Genomic DNA, 15329 nt, shown 5'->3' with positions numbered 1-15329 from the left:
TAAAACATGGTCATTCACTTCATGGCTCTTTGTGGAACATTGCTGTGTGCAAAATGGCTACTTGCTTTGGCCTACAACCCTGAACCTCTTGCTCTGTACTGTGTCGCCAAATCTGAAAGCACTGTTCTGGATTTTCTTTTTCAATCCCATTTGAAAATCTTATAATGTACCTTCTATAAACATTACAAATAAAAGGTTACCTCTGAGACATCTTCTCTCAAGACTGAAGAGCTTGTTTGATGGACATTTCTAGACTGAGGTGAATAGATGTTTGTTAGGTAAGGGTATCAAGAGATATAGGGCAAAGGTGGGTATGTGGAGTTGAGGTACATATCAGCCATGATAAAATAGAATGGCAGAACAGGCTCGAGGGGCTGAATGGCCTACTCCTGTTCCTATCTTCCTACGTTCCTAAGAACCCTGATTGTTGCTCATAAGCTCGTTCCTCTAACACTCTATCTTCGCTGCTCTCCTCTGCACTGCCTCGAAGGCCTGGGCCGTCCCCTTATATCACCCAATTCTGAGACACAGGAGACGGTCTGCAACACTGCACTAGACTGTGTTGTGGTCTCGCAGGCTGCAAACGTCAACTGAATACTTCTTTGGCACGACTCCAAGTTCTGCTGAGCAGAATATTGCAACGCACACATGACCTAGTTCCTCAGCACAATCGGGTAGTGGTAGGAGAGAGGAGGAGGGGATGAGGGAGAGAGAGACAGAGCAAAAAAAGAGGCAATAGCTCAGTGCCTCGATCCATACCTAACCTCCTGAGTCTATTCTCTCTCAGTCTGGGAGCCGGGGCTGAACATCACTGCTGTTCAGCTCAGCATTTTACTATTTCCTTCCCTCTCTCCCTCTCGCGCTCCTCTGTCAGAGCTGAGGATAAACACACTGCAACACCCAGGTTGTTCTCTTATGCTAATATGAGGCAGCGAAGAACTGACAGCAGAAAAGAAACCCGTCTTCCCTAACACGGACCTTAAACACACGAACAGACAGAGAGGGGGAGAGAGGGAAAGAGCGAGAGAGAGGAAGAGAGAGAGTAAAACCCCAAACAAATAAATCACTCTGTTCTCACGTAATCTAATTGCAAGGGAAAAAATCAATCTGTTTTTTTGTTTCACTCAGGAGAAGGTTATTTTACAGCAGGTGACGCACTGAGCTCTGAGCTGTCTCAGTTCCCCTCACATGTAGCAAACAGTTAATTATTCTCACACGCGTGACATTAGCCTAATTGCGCCACCAATTTGCTGTGGACCAAAATACATCCTTTAAACCGCCGAAAAAAGCAGTCATCTTAATCCTGCCCCGTTCCTCCCCTCCCTGCCCCGTAATGCCTGCAGCCATTTCAACGCGATGCATTATTCTGTTCCAAATTGAATGTTCCGCGCTGGTTGGAACTTTATAATATTTGATAAGCGATGCGAAGAAATTAGCCTCTGCAAACTTGCACGTGTGTCGTGCCTGCGGGCCTGCTGGGGAGACTGAACTGAATGCAGCAACGATGCCTATCCCTCCTGCAAATCTTCACCCCAACACGCCCCCCGCCCCCCACCCCCCTCCCCCCATACGAACAGCTTCCAACCACAACACACAACAGCCATTTTGAAGGCTGACGCAGGCAGCGAGACACAAGGCCATCATCTCGGCTGCTACAAGATGGCCGAGTGTGAAGGATTAAAGGACTGTGCACACAGAGAGAAGTAACGTTATCGTTCAAGAGCATCTTTCCATCGTGACACGGTTAAAATAAAGAGAGGACAACAGGACAAGCTCCACAGTTAAATATGTCCTAACCCTCCACCCTGCAGACACGGAAACAATCAGATTTGCTTACTCTATTTCTGGAGGTTAATCCTTATCAGGTGAACACAACTATTTAGTCAGGCTCCATCCTCGATCGATCTTCACACATGCTCACAGACCAGGGGACCGGCCCAGTTACTCAGTCACTCGCACTCCATGGTCCCTCTGTATTTGCACGCATCAAGCACACTAATTGGATTGCACGCGCACACGCCTGCTCCTGCCACTTACACAGCTTAACAGAGGAACGTTAATTGCGTCAGGTACTAATAAACAATCATGCACTTTACAGCGTAGGTTCGGTGAAAACGAACTGAATTTCATACTTGGGATTAAAAACCCAGACATATTTGTTACCTGTTTAAGATCGCAGTGCAGCGCGCAAAACAGGTTTTTNAAAAAAAACGCAGGATTTTTTTCTTTCGTCCAGCCGCCCGGAGGTTTTCCCGTTGGGTTTCATCCGCAGGTTTAACCCGCAGACCTTTTATTGTCAATTTTTCGTCCCCACGTACTCCGTCCACTTCTTTGTGTGTAGCTACACGGAATGTTTAATTCCCCTCCGACCTGTCCCGTCCAGCGCAAACGCTCCCATTGACGAACACGCTTCCAAACCGCCAGGCGGGATAACGCTGCGGATAAAGATACGGGATGGAAACGAACGTGAAATGAACAACCTCGGACTTGGGGTGGTGATACTTGCTTTTGCTGCCTCCTCTACCAGGATGTGGTTACCAAGGAAACCGTGCTGTTATGCAGTATTTATTGGGAGGGAAATGATACTTTCAAGCAGATGTAAGGATTAATTGGCAAGAGATTGGATGGCGCAGGTACGATGCATTCAATCGCAAAGGGCAGGGAGAGCTCGAATTTGAAACCCATCTCCGTGCTGGCAGCTTTAATTTAACCCCCTTTCCCTCCCTCCACTCTCTATTCTCCCATCTCCTGGGAATTCATGGCTGAAGAATGCGAGGCCATTTGCAAGATAAGAGAACCACAAGCAGAGCAATCCAGCCAGTGCAGAGCAGAGGTAACCAGTGCATACATATACATATATCTATATATATATATATACACACACACTCAGGCACACGCATGCACGCGCGCACATACACAAACACACTGTGCTTACGAGTGGTTCTAACAAATGAAACACCAGACTTACACAGGTACGTTCTAGAACTAAAGGCGTCAAAGGATCGTGGTCCACACTGCTTCGGAAATGCAACAATTCCTGTAGGATTCTGCCTCCTCCCTCCTCCTGCTCTCCTTCCCCCCCACAACCCACCCGCCCACACACACACACTCTCCCAATGTAACACAGACGACTGGCTGCGTTTTTAGTGGCTCGAGAGATGTGCAGATGGAAAATCCTCTTCGAGACGCTTCCCCTCTGTGTCCTGTAGCATCCGCAGTCTTTGGAAAGGTCAGTTACACAGACTTGTAAATGCAATGATTCGGTGCTATCCAAAAGCCTACAATCCAGGTGGCACAGTACACAGGGCAAATTCTACGCTGCAGTCTCTGCTACTTCCAAAACAACGCACACAAAACCCCAGAACCTCACAGCGTACCCCCACTCTACTCCCCTTCCCTCCCCACCACCGCAGACATCAAGAGCAAGCTGAAACCATCTCAGTCTCAACTGGGAACCCCGTTCTTTCGATAAAACGCCGCTCAATAAGAAAATAGCGGAAATTTTTTTTTAAAAAAAGAAAAAAGGCAAAGAATCGTGCAAAAAAGCATCACGTTCTCCCTCCACTGACAGACAGTCCTTGTGCCCTGAATATTAAAGCCTGTTCGTATGTATGGGAGGAAGAGCGCTAATCAACAGGATGCAGATCAATTTGTTCACATTTCGCATGCAAATCAAAGTAAAGCTGGAGTATTGAACATCTCTTGCGATTTACCTGCTTTCTATGTTTTTGTAATCTTTTAAAAAAAAACTTCCGCTTTTCGTCGAGAGGCTAGGAATCGCCCTCGCGCATCCAGGAGAAAGCTGATCCTGGAATTCCTGCTCAGCGACAGGATTCCATGGTTGAAAGATGCCCCCTCTCTCCCTCGTCTGCTCGAGCCCCTCCTCCCCCCACCCGCCCTCCACCCACCACCCCCTTTTACCGCAAGGCTCCGTCTTTCTCTGCCAAGTCTGTGAGCTGCCCGCCACAAAGGTCACCAGTCACGCCAGGTAAAGATCAACCCAACAAGATCACCGTCGGAAACACCAGTCACAAACCCACCAGTCCTGGCACACGACACACAGCTTCCTATAAATAGCCCAGGCTTACCAGCAAAAATAACCGCACCCCCCTGTTCCCCCCCACTCCCCCCAACACACACACACACGCACACCCTGTGCAGGATCAAACCAAAGCGACTCAGGCTGCGTTCTGCGAATGCACGGAGAATGAAAACAGCACCGCTTCGAAGATAACTTAAAAATTCGGTATCGCACAGCAATACACCAGTGACTTAGGCAACGATCTCGGGTATGAATTGCGAACATCTCCACTGAGACCGGCTGGGTCGGAATTAAGCAAATGGCAAGCAAAACGAAACGAGGTTACGACTTTTTTTTTTACAAAGAGAAAAAATCTTGCCCCTATCTATGTTTCAGCGTCAATGTTAGCCGCGCTGTCAAGACATTAACATACTCACATATCAAACACAAGGCAGCAGCACGCACAGCGATCAATACATTGTATGGCCAGCAATGAAGCAGTGTTAAAAACCGCCTGCCATTTTTTTGCACAGTTCTTCTCTATACTGCACCATAACGGAGGGGGGAGTGAGGGGTGTGTGTGTGTGCAAGGGGGGGTTGGCGGTGGTGGGGTGGTGGGGGAAGAGGGAGAGCTGTAAGGGGGAGGGGCAGCTCACCTTAAATTCAGTCGCTGTCAACTGGATAGTGCTGGTTCAGATGATGAGGAGGCGAAAAGGACAGAGCGCTGTTGTCATCCACTGGTGATGGAAGATAAGCCCGGTCGGTGCAAAAATAAAAGCAAATTGTGCAGTGATGGGGAGTGCACGCTTCAGGTTCATTGCTTCCTGTCCAGTCAGTCTGCTTACACCACAGTTTGAGAAAAGCAGCTCTTCATTGCAAATGCAGTGTTAGCGATAGTGAGAGAGACAGAAAAAGAGAGAGAGAGAGAGAGAGGGTGGCACGAACATCACCATTAGGTGGAAGTATTTAAACGCTCGTGAGATAGACTGCAAAGGGACTTGATCAAGCAGCTTAGTCTCATCGGAGGAGCAGTGTGCAGATATGCAGCTTTTAAAGTGTGAATGCAGCAGCTAAACATGCTTTCCCCCCTCTTCCTTCTGCGGGCAATGCCGATGACAGCAATGCAGTTTAATTCATCTAAATGCGATTCGATACACATCTCCCCTTCACGCCGAAGAGGGCATTTTTAAATGCGTGTTGAAACTATTCTCGTTCAAATGCAATTGTAGCAAAGGGCTGTTTCCTCGCCTCACGTTCCAGGTCGATCAGAGACCTTCAAGCTCTCAAGTCCGCACTGACCACAGAGAGAGAGAATAGGGCTGTAGGAGGGGTTTACACTCAAATATTTAATGCACAACCACCCACTGATGGGCCAAGGTGGGCATACTCACTATTCTCACCCTCACTCATCACCCTTAATAGTCTGGCATCACTGTTCCCAGGGGAACTGGGTTGATAATAATAATAATAATAATCCTTTGAATAATTATTTGATATAGCGCCTAATCACATCGTTGAGACATCTCAAAGGGCTTCACATAAACAGACTGTGAAGTGGATTGACTGTGTATTTTGTGGGCGAAACGGAGCAGCCAATTGCGCACAGCAATGTCCTACCAACAGTCTTTGCCAATCGACTAACCGGCAGATTCCTAATTACTGGCAGGTGAACAGAGGTGGGTTTATCAAAAAAAAACATGCTCGACAATTGCACCTGTTGTAAAAGTACAAGAGTGGTTCGATGCTACAGGTTACACAGCCAGTCCTGATTAACTTGGAGCTCACTGGTAAGGGAGCACGTCTTTCAATTACAGAAAAGAAAAAAAGCTAATCCACTTTACAGTGTAGTCTGCAAAGCGCTCTGAGATGTCTCAAGCACGTGATAAGGCGCAATATCAAATGCAATGATTATTAAATCCAGAGTGACGCCTTCCACATTGTCAGAACTGGGTGTAATGAGGACTAAGAAGCGTGTGACCCATTTGAAGCCCAGCCAGTGAGGTCACAGAATGTCCAAGCTGAGCTGAATTAAGCCAGCGTTCACTGCCAGATAGACTAACAGGGAGCCAGACACACACTCCTCCCAAGCCATCAGTACCTGATCCTTAAGATTAGTGGATCCAGGCAGCTTGCGATTTCCTCCCACCCACTCACACGTACCTACCCACACACGTTCCCCCACCACACACACCCACACACCTCCCCCACCCCACACAGACACATACGCACACGTACACACACACCTACACACAAGCCCCATCCCACACACACATGCGCACACCCACACACACCCCTACACACAAGCTGTCTCCCACACACACACACCCCTCCCCACCCACACAGCGTTCCCCACCCTGCACACATGCTCCCCCACCCACATGCACACGAGACAGACACACCCCAGCTGTATAGAGCAGCAAAAATCTTATAATTGGGAGTGTTAGGCTTTTCTAAGTCACGTCTCCCAGGTTTATTCAGGGCGTTTGCATAGATTGCAACCTTGGGAAGTGATGAAGTCCAGGGTCTGAGCCAAACAGCTACCAAAACTCCTTAAATATTTTATGGCCATATTCCAAAGATAATTCAAGCACAGATTTCAATTAATATCTTGTTTTAATCTTTGAGAGGTCTTCCAAGTGCTGTAACTGGATGAAAACTCAAAGACACACCTTGAGTCCTGGTGTTTACACAGTCAGATTTCCGGTTTTATATTCCACTGTATCAGTCACCACACAGTTAGAGGTTGGTAGTACCCTCGCTTCAGAAAGTTGTGGTTTCAAGCTCCACTTCAGCACTCGGATCTCATATATTCTAGTCTGACACTCCAGTGCAGTTGTAGGGGTGTGCTGCATTGTTGGCAGTGCAGTCCTTTGGTTGAGATATTAAACTAAAGTGCAGTCTAAATGTTCAGGTGGACGTTATTCGAAAAAGAGTAGGAAGTTTCTCTCTCCAGAGTCCTGGCCAGCACGACCTTACATTTGAGATTAGGTCTGATCCGCAGCATGTAAGGTGGGCCTCTACACCTGTGTCAGGCACCGGAGATGTTGCAGCTGCGTCTCAGTCTTTTAATAATAATAATAATAATAATAATAATCCTTGCATTTGAGACGTCTCAAAGCTTTTCGCAAACTATACTGTAAAGGAAATTGACTGTACATTTTGTGGGTGAAACGCAGCAGCCAAATGTGCACAGCAGTGCCCCACAAACAGTCGTGGATTGAGTGACCAAATTATTATTATTATTATTTATTTCTTTTTTGGAGGAATAATTACCCCAGAAAGCGATCTGCCAATCGACTAACAACCAGGTTCCTACTTACTGGTAGACAAACAGAGGCATGTGGAGCAAGGAAACTTGTCTAAGGTTTCGCCCTGCCAGGAAATCGAAGCCAGGTCCTTCTCGCTTGTGAGGCAAGTGCTCTAACCAGTACGTTACAGGACTCCACAATCTTTTCAATCAGTTCAAAAATCCTAACGCACACAGACACTGAACACTGACACGGACGTCCTCGGTTACTCATGAGACACTGCAGCTCTCTGGAGTTCTGCCTTCAAGCCCCTGAACTACATGACATCAGTGAGAGTGTGCAGCACGCATATGCAGCATGTAGGAAGTGATATCAGCGGCAACCTGACAACCTGGATGTTGCTCATTTTTTCTTAATGGTATGATTTGGATACTCGCAATTCGAATATCAGGTAAGAAATGTCAAATGGATGGAGCGACAACTCACCGCCCCCTCCAGTGGTCACTGATAAGAACAGCATCTTATCAGCAGTGATAAGTTGATGTGGAGCAAAGAAAGAAACAGGGGTTGATAACGATATGGACTATATTCTCTCAGCTGACTTTGGTGGTGAGGTTGGAAAGGAATTGCCCATTAAGAAGCATAGCACCTCGGTCCATAAACTTACAGATATCTAGAGAACACCCTGTATCTTATATGCCCTACATTCATTGGTGTGCGCAATTGGCTGCCGCATTTCGCCCACAAAATCACAATCAATTCACTTTACGGTGTATCCTGTGAAATGCTTTGAGACGTCTCAAATACCTGATAAGGCACTATATCAAATGAAAGGGTTATTATTATCCACACCAAAGTTCTGATGACAGTAGCATTGTCATGGAGAGGAAGTCTCTGGCAACTGCAAAGCATTCCAATGGCATTCCCCACACGGTGATACCTGGACCCCAGCCACTTCCAGTGCAAGGTCAGATCCTGAACCTTGCGTGTGTAGCCTTCCACGGCCTTGCTCCTCCCTAGCTCTGTGACCTCCTTAAGGGAGTCCGCTCCCTCCACTCAGCTGGCTCCTGGCTGCTTAATGTCCACACCCAGCCCACCCCACCCTCGGCGACCGAGCCTTCAGCCTCTCTGCCCCTACCCTTTGGAATTCCATCCCACAGTCCCTTCGCCTCAGCCCATCCCTTGCCTCCCTCAAGGCACATCTCAAGCTTCTCCTCTTCGACCGTGTCTTCTGACATGCTCCTACCCCTGCCCTCCACCCCTCCTGATCCAAATCTCCAGCTCAGGTCCAAATCTTTGACTGTGAGGTGCTTTGAGACAACCTCCCGATGTGAAAGACGCTGTACAAACATAATTTGTTGTTGTTATAAATTTCTTGTTGTTTTTAGTTCAGATTACACACAGTCCACAGTTTTTATTGATCGAACTGTTCGGGGTTGCAACTTGGGCTATCTCTCAATGGGATTCCTTACTGAGCAATTCAAGGAACATCAATGGGAACTCTTTCCCGGAACTCGGAAGTGGGACATTCTGGCCCGCGAGAACCTAACTCCGTCATGATCCACTTCTGGAGCAGAGTTCCCACGGGAAAAGGGAATTACGACACAATTCCTTGTTGAGAAATACCGCAACCTAGATCCCAATTGTTCCTCTTCCTTCACTCGCTGCATCTTCATTCCTATAGCCAAACTGTGAAAACAACAAAACAGCAAAAAACACAGGGAAAATAATTCAAGAGAACAAACCTGGACACGATCAACAACTTCAATGACTGAGTATTAAGGACCAAATACCACCATGATTTTGGTAACCATTGTGGAGTCCTGTAGCTCCACAATGTTAGATCGCTTGCCACGCAAGCACGAGACCTGGGTTCAATTCCCGGCAGGGTGAAATCTTGGGCAAGTTTCCTTACTCCACACACCTGATAATAATTCCTCAAGAAAAAAAAAAAAAATTGGTCACTTCAATCCACGACTGTTCGTGGGACGCTGCTGTGCGCAATTGGCTGCCGCATTTCGCCCACAAATATACAGTCAATTCACTTTACAGTATATTCTGTGAAGCACTTTGAGACGTCTAGAAGCTGTGATAAGGTGCTATATCAAATGCAAGGATTATTATTATTATTATGAACACCACAATTAACAATTTCTGAGTATTAGGTGCTTTACTTACTGTGGATCTCGATGGCTTCTGCAGGACAATTGCTGAGTTTTATTCAGTCGGAGACTATTATTTCTAACTATAATGAACAACAAACCTGAATTTACTGAACAATAAATTAAAATGTAACATCTTTCGATCCAAATCATTTCTGTTCTGGTCAATTTTTAAACGCATGTCAATTAATAATCCACAGATTATTGACAACTCTATGCAAAATCATAATGCAAGAGTGAACACAATCAAAGCAGCACAACAGTCAAGGAGCTCAGAATAATTCAAGCAGAGAGATTGTAAGATCCAGCCCAAGAAGCACGAGACTCGCCTTGTGTTTTCTGAGGCGAGGCCAACTTCAGTAGGATTTGTGCCACAGAAGGCAATGCTTTGCGCCGAGGGAGCAGTGGGATGTGGGAGTGTTGTTGGTATCTGCCTGTAGGCTCATCTGCAGGAACACAGCCTTGGAAAGTTACAGCTACCAGCAGATTGCCNAAAAAAAATTGCACTTGTCTTTTAGCTGTCTGGATTATCCGCCATTGCCACCAAAAGTCTTTTTGGGAGTGTTTAAACATTGCAGCGTGGATTAATTTTACTACCTGGCTCAGTCCCCAGTTCCACCTTAGTTAATGCTCCTAAAGCAGCTCCATTTATTTTAGAATTTCTAACAATGATAAATCAGTACTTTCCTCTGTATCTTATTGGGAATGTAAATATTTTTAAGCATGAGATTTTCGTCTTCCTCCCTAATATGACCTTGCTTTCCTTCTCCTCTGCCGCCATCCTCCCACAGGCAAACAGGCAAATTACTCTCAGGCTTCGACTATCACTTTTAGCTATTTCTAGATGGTCTGCCATCGCCACCTAAAAGTTTGGTGATGACTCTCACTTTGGGAGGTGCTCAGTCTATACTCTGCGTGTTCCCACAGTACGGTTACTCCAGTGTTGGCATCAATCAGTGTTGCCCTGTGAGCCAACAGCCATTAAGAAATGAGACTGTCCCAAGCTCATTCCACATAGAAATCTTGCAGCCAACAGATAGATCAGTCTGGGCTGGATTCGATCTCTCTGCCTGGAGAGGGAAAATCAGCTCCCAGCCCACTGCATGACTCAATTATTCTGAATCAGGTTTACATGTGATATCACTACCCTAATGTATCAATTGACAGACCAGTATAGAAGCAGCTTACCTGTTCCTCTGGTAATACAATCTCTTATTGTTTTTGTTTCTACTATGAATCAGAAGACTTACTTATAATAATAATAATCCTCGCATTTGATATAGCGCTTTTCACGTCTTCTAGACGTCTCAAAGCGCTTCACAGAATATGCTGTAAAGCGAATTGACCGTATATATGTGGGCGAAATGCGGCAGCCAATTGCGCACAGCAGTGTTCCACAAACAGTCGTAGATTGAAAATGACCAATTTATTATTGTGTTTTGTTTTGGAGGGATTATTATTATTAGGTGTGTGGAGTAAGGAAACTTGCTCTTTGTTCCCTCCCTCAAGGTAAATAAGCCGGGAGTGAATGTATTGCATTTGTCACTGGTCTAAACATGGCTATGTTTAATTCACCACTACAACTTGATCTTTTCATTAATAGTTATGACTTAAAGCTCAAGTTATGACTTAAGCTGACGCTGCAAATGCTGTGCTGGGGGCTGTCGTTCAGATGAGACATTAAACAGGATAATAAAAGAATCAAACCTGTAACCGTTACCCATTGTGCACTGCCTATTTCACATCTGCTGAAAATGTTTGTGGTCAGCCGGGTGTCTGACCCCCTGTGGAAATCCATCGCTGTGTTAAGGAGTATGTGATGCCGAAAAAATGAAGGGAAAGAGTTTTGAGATGGGAGAAAAAATATGGTCTACAAAGATAGAAGGAAAGAAGGTTGGACAAAAGGAAAGACAATAAGAAACGATCAAAATCCAAGATTATATTGGCTAAGAGACAAAAGAGGCAAAGTGTATAGAAGAACATCCAGAGAGTTAAGAAAGAGGAGGAACAACAACAACAGCAAATTACACTTGTATAGCGCCCTAAGACGTTCCAGAGCGATGGACAATCAGGGGTTTTGGACCCGAGCTTGGAGTTGGGGTCAGAACGGGAGGAAGGTAGGTGGAGTGGAGGTGGAAGGATGGTTGAAGGCGCGATCGAAGAGGAAGGTTTTCAGACGGGACTTGAAGGAGGCAAGAGAGGGGTTGAGGCAGAGGGATTGCATGATAGAGTTACAGAAAGGGGCTCACCTTCCCCCTCCCCCTCTTCTGTGACCATTACCACATCATCTGGGTCCCAGACACAGCTTTTCTCTCTGGTCTGCCAGGTTTGTTGCAATCCCCCCCCATTTGTTTTGCATTATTAACACCTATTTTCCCCTGTTTTGTAATCCTCTCCCATCAATAACACCTCTTTAATCCATCATCCCCTGTCCTCTATCCCATTTGCTCCGTTGTCTTCCTTGCATTGTCTGCCCCCTCTCTGTTGATCCTTAAAAGCCTCTCCCTCCCAACATGGCCCAGTTCTGATGAAGGGTCGTGGATCCAAAACATTCAATCACTTTCCTTTCTCCGTAGATCTTGCCTGACCTGCTGAGTGTTCGCAGCGACTTCTGTTTTTGTTTCAATTTACAGTATATTCCATGAAGCGCTACATCAAATGCAAGGATTACAACAACAACAACAACAAAATTACATTTATAGAGCGCCTTTCACTTCTGGAGGATGTTCCAAAGCACTGAACAGTCAGGTGTCAGGGCCCGAGCATGGGGGAGGCAGAGAGGTGGGAGGGCGACCAGAGAGAAGGATCTTGAGACCGGCCTTGAAGGATGCGAGGGAGGAAGCGAGGCGAAGATGGAGTTCCAGAGTGTGGGGGCAGAGAGGCTGAAAGCCCAGCCACTGATGGTAGGGCGGGTCGGGCAGGAGACATGGAGCAGGCCAGAGCCTGATGAACGGAAGGAGCGGGCAGGTTGGTAGGGAGTCAGCAGGTCAGAGAGGTAGGAGGGGGCAAGGCCACCGATGGCCTTGAAAGTGAAGACGAAGATGTTAAACTCGATCCTCTGGGGAATGGGGAGCCAGTGAAGTCAGGCGAGGGTGGGAGTGATGGGGTCACGGAGCCTGGTGCATGAGAGTACACGAGCTGCAGAGTTTTCGATGATCTGCAGCTTGTGAGTCTGGCAATGTTGCAGAGTTAGGGTAGGCAGTGCCGGTCATGGCGTGGACATGGGGGAGAAAGTTCAGGGTCAAACAAGACATCCAGGTTCCTGACTGGCTTAGTGAGGTTGAGTGTACAGCCGTGGAGGCTGATGCTGCCGGCGCCCGAGGTGCATATTATTATTATCTTCTCCTACACACCCTTTCTACTTCCTAGGTGCCAATTGTGTTGAAATCAAGGCTCGTCTCTCCGTCTCCTGCTCAAACTCATTCCTTCTCAGGACAACAGCAACAGCTTGCACTTATATAGCGCCCTCCACACAGGGCAGCACCTCAGAGTGCTTAACAGTGGTGGCGCCTGACTCCAAGCTGGGGGGGTGGGTGGGGTGGTGGTTGGGTGGGGGAGCTGCACGGTCAAAAAGGAAGGTTTTCAGGCGGCACAATCTGCAGGTTTTTAAACCAAACTGTGCTCAGCATCACCTCCCTGCTACTGGATTTATCTGTCCGCGCTTCACCTACATTTCTCAAGTTACAAAGAGGGCACAAAAGCACAATAATTCTTTCAACACAGGGAGGGAGTACGGAGGAAAAGAATGTGTAGGAGGATGCACTTGGAGCTTGGGAAAAGGAAACTACAGGGGAGCAATGGTCACAGCGACATTAATCAAATAGAGGAGACAAATAATCAGAATAACCCTTACATTTGATATAATACCTTTTGCATGGGGAGGGAAAGTTTGCAGGGCGCGGGGGAGTGGGATTGATTTGGATAGCTCTTTTCAAAGAACCGGCACAGACACAATGGGCCGAATGGTCTCCTTCTGTGCTGTATAATTCTATGATTCTACATCACAAAGCACTTTGATATGTTCTTTTGATGTGAAAGGTGTAGCGTAGTGACTAATGGGCAGATGGGACCTTAGTTGAATGTTAGGCCAAAGGATGGCACTTCCAATAATATAGCATGGCCCCAGCGCTGCACGGGAGTGTCAGCCTAGACATGTAAATTCAGAGTCCCAAAATGGGTCTTAAACTCAATAAAAGGCAAAATACTGCAGACGCTGGAAATCTGAAATAAAAACAGAAGTCTCTGGGAGCACTCAGCAGGTCAGGCAGCATCTATGATAACTGACGAAAGACATCGACCTGAAACGTTCATCCACTTCCCTCTCTCCACAAATGCTGCCTGGCCTGCTGAGTGTTCCTTTAAACCAAAGCCTTCTGACTCAGAGGTGAGAGTGCTGCCAACTGAACAGTTGTGATAGAGAGAAAGAGAGAGAAAGAGATTGGAGGCTGGAAGTCAGCAAGTCTTCTCCAATAATCTGATAGCGGTTCAAGAATTAGGATTAAAAGAAAGGTGCGTGCAGTGATCATTGTGAATAATACCTGAGGAGCTTGTCTGTTTTGACACTTCGATCCTGTTCTCTATTTTAGTAGTTTCATGGGATCTCTTAACAACAACAACAATTAACATTCACCTGGACAGGCAGAAGGACAACACTTTCAGTCATGCAGCGGAGTCAGCCCACACTGTGAGCTCAAAGTCCTGATGTCCGTTTCAACACAGCAACATAAGAACAGGAGAAGGTCATTCAGCCCTTCGAGCCTGTTCCACCATTTAATTGGATCATGGCTCATCTGTACCTCAACTAATGTTTTCAATTCCAATTTCCCGCTTTCTCCCCATAATCCCTTAATAACCTGACCTTCCAAAAATCTATCAACCTCACTCTTGAAGGTATGGATGGATCCAGCCCACAACCCACAACCTTGTGACACAAAGTCTACCAACTGTGCCAAGCTGACATTAAAATGTCCCAATGGTTCAAAATCTTACACTTTAATAGTCCAGTGAAGGCTAAGGCCTTATTCTCAGTACAACAAAAGTATTCCACACAATCCAGTTACGAAACGGTAACAGGAAAATACTCGAGCAGGGTGCCTAGTCTCTATATGTGGATCACTTTGGGTTTCAACAACAACTTGCACTTATATAGCACCCTCCATGCCAGGCGGCGTCTCAGAGCGCTTAATGATGGAGCCCATGGCCGAGCCAGGGGGAAGGGAAGGTGACCGTAGGCCCGGTCAAAAAGGAAGGTCTTCAGGTGCGACTTGAGTCTTGTGTATTTACACCGCTCTAAGAAAGCTTTGATCTCATGGACGGGATTATAGATAATGTTTGACGACATTGTTATTCTTGTCTTAGCGATGGTACTGAACTTTGATTTCTCGAGACCCTCCACTACAACTGCGCCTCATACGCCTACCCTCCCTGCCCTCCACTCCTCCTGATCCCAACCCCAAGTTCGGACGCAAATTCTGGACTGTCCAGGGCTTTGGGACGTCTTCCTGATGTGAAAGGTTCTATACAATGTAATTTGCTGTTGATTTGTAGCTACTTTTACATTCCAATCTCCATGTACTTGTTACACATTGATTTCTTGCTGTCTGCACAATAATAATTGCATTTGATAGCGTGCTAAATCCTGGACATTCTGTGATGCTACATAAATAGAATAAATGTGGACCTCTCTATCTGTGTGCTGAAGCAATAAATGCCTAATAGAATGCCAGGTTTGTGGTCAGCAGAAGGCAAATGTGCAGAGTGTCTCATGCATTGCTGAAACAACAGCCACAAAATTACATTGTATAGCGCTTTTCACGTTGGGAGGACAGTCAGAGTTTTGGAACCATAGGAAACTGAGGTGAGTAAAGAGTTTAAAGAGTAAAGAGTTGGAATATTTCA

The sequence above is a fragment of the Callorhinchus milii genome, unplaced genomic scaffold (assembly GCF_018977255.1).
Source record: "Callorhinchus milii isolate IMCB2004 unplaced genomic scaffold, IMCB_Cmil_1.0 Scaffold11, whole genome shotgun sequence".
Classification (NCBI taxonomy): domain Eukaryota; kingdom Metazoa; phylum Chordata; class Chondrichthyes; order Chimaeriformes; family Callorhinchidae; genus Callorhinchus; species Callorhinchus milii.
The sequence above is the reverse complement of the archived record's forward strand: the minus strand, read 5'-3'. Positions refer to the sequence as shown.